Here is a 1,622-nt window from a genome sequence, read left to right on the forward strand (position 1 = left end):
AGTCAGTTAAGCATCTGCCTTCAGCTCAGATAATGATCTCAGGGTCCTGGGATTAAGTCCCTGTGGGGCTCCCTGCTCAGAGGGGAGCCTACTTCTCCCTCTTCTCTGTCCCTCCCCCTGCTTGTGCTCTCTCACTTGCTCTCTGTCTCACATAAATAAAATCTTTAAAAATAAAATGAAACGAAATGAAACATCTCTATCATTTATTCATTCAGTCAAAAATATTTAGTGTCACTCTTTGGGCTCAGACCTAGCTTGCGGTGACATGGCTAAATGCATCAAGAAGGTCAGAATCTGTGGATAAATATAGACCCATTATGGTGCCTCCCTCAGGAAAATGGTGAAGAAGATTGAAATAAGCCAGCATGCTAAGTACACTTGCTTCTTCTGTGGCAAAATCAAGATGAAAAGATGAGCTCTGGGCCTCTGGCATTGTGGCTTTTGTATGAAAGCTGTAGTTGCATGGACCTACAACACCATTTCTGCCATCACAGTAAAGTCTGCCATCAGAAGACTGAAGGAATTGGAAGACCAGTAGACCATTTGAAACACTGCTAGCTGATAATAAATGGGTTAATTTATGTAACAAAATTACTTTTGCTTGTTGTTAAATTATTAATTAGATCTTCCAATTTGTACTGCTTAATTTGGCTTCCTCAAAAGACTTGGAAATTAAAAATCCTTATAATTTTAAAGAAATATATTTAGTGTCTATTCTGTGCCTGGCACTATTCTAAGTGCTAGGTATATAGCAGTCAACAGCTCAGGAAAACCTTTGTGTCATCTATTTCAAGTAGGGGGTGGGGAGGGAAATGGACATTAAATAAGCATGAACATAGGAGGTAAGATGTCAGGTGGTGGTAGGGTTTTGAAGGAGAATAAAGCAGGCTAAAGAAAAAGTACATGCAGTGTGTTGCAGAACTGGGAGAGTTGCTGTTTGAACTAAAATAGCACAATCCATACGTTGTGTAGAATACTTGTCAAGCACGTGCACTCTGGAGCCAGGTCACTTGGGTTAAATCTACTTGGGTTGTATAGAGAATAGCTGTCTGACTGTTCTCCTTATTTGCTGCTATGTAACAAATGACCCCAACACTCTGTGGTTTAAAATAATAACAATCATTTATTTTACTCATGAATCTGTGAGTCAGGAATTCTGACGGCACAGCAGAAAATGAGCATCTGTGTGCATGAAGTCTGTGGCTTCAAGGTGATGGCTTGAACAGCTGGGAGCTACAGCCATGAAAACTGGGGGCTCACTAAGCATCAACCCTTCTATACATGGCCCTTCCACTTGGCTCCCTTTAGCTGCTTTCAGCATGATGACCTCAAGGTCATCAGACTTTTACATGTGTCTCAGGACTCCATGAGCAAGTGCTCCAAGGGACAAGAAGTGGAAGCTGCCAAATCCTTAAGGCCTGGACCCAATGGCAAAGTGTTACTCTTGCCATATCATATTAGTGAAACCAGACACAGAGCCCATGAGTTTCACAGGGAGGTAACTTGTCTCAGTGTGAGAGTGTTGAAGAATTTGTGGACATCTTTAGTCTGCCACAATGTCCTTGGACCAGCTCCATTAATTTCTCTACACCTCTGTTTCCTAAGCTGTTAATATGGACAAT

General features: G+C 41.6%; 1 pseudogene; it reads left to right on the forward strand.

The window, feature by feature from the left end:
* The first annotated feature begins 265 nt into the window (after positions 1 to 265).
* LOC129509118 (60S ribosomal protein L37a-like) lies at positions 266 to 538 on the forward strand (annotated as a pseudogene).
* Positions 539 to 1,622: the final 1,084 nt, after the last annotated feature.

The sequence above is a fragment of the Nyctereutes procyonoides genome, unplaced genomic scaffold (genome assembly GCF_905146905.1).
Source record: "Nyctereutes procyonoides isolate TBG_1078 unplaced genomic scaffold, NYPRO_anot_genome, whole genome shotgun sequence".
Lineage (NCBI taxonomy): Eukaryota > Metazoa > Chordata > Mammalia > Carnivora > Canidae > Nyctereutes > Nyctereutes procyonoides.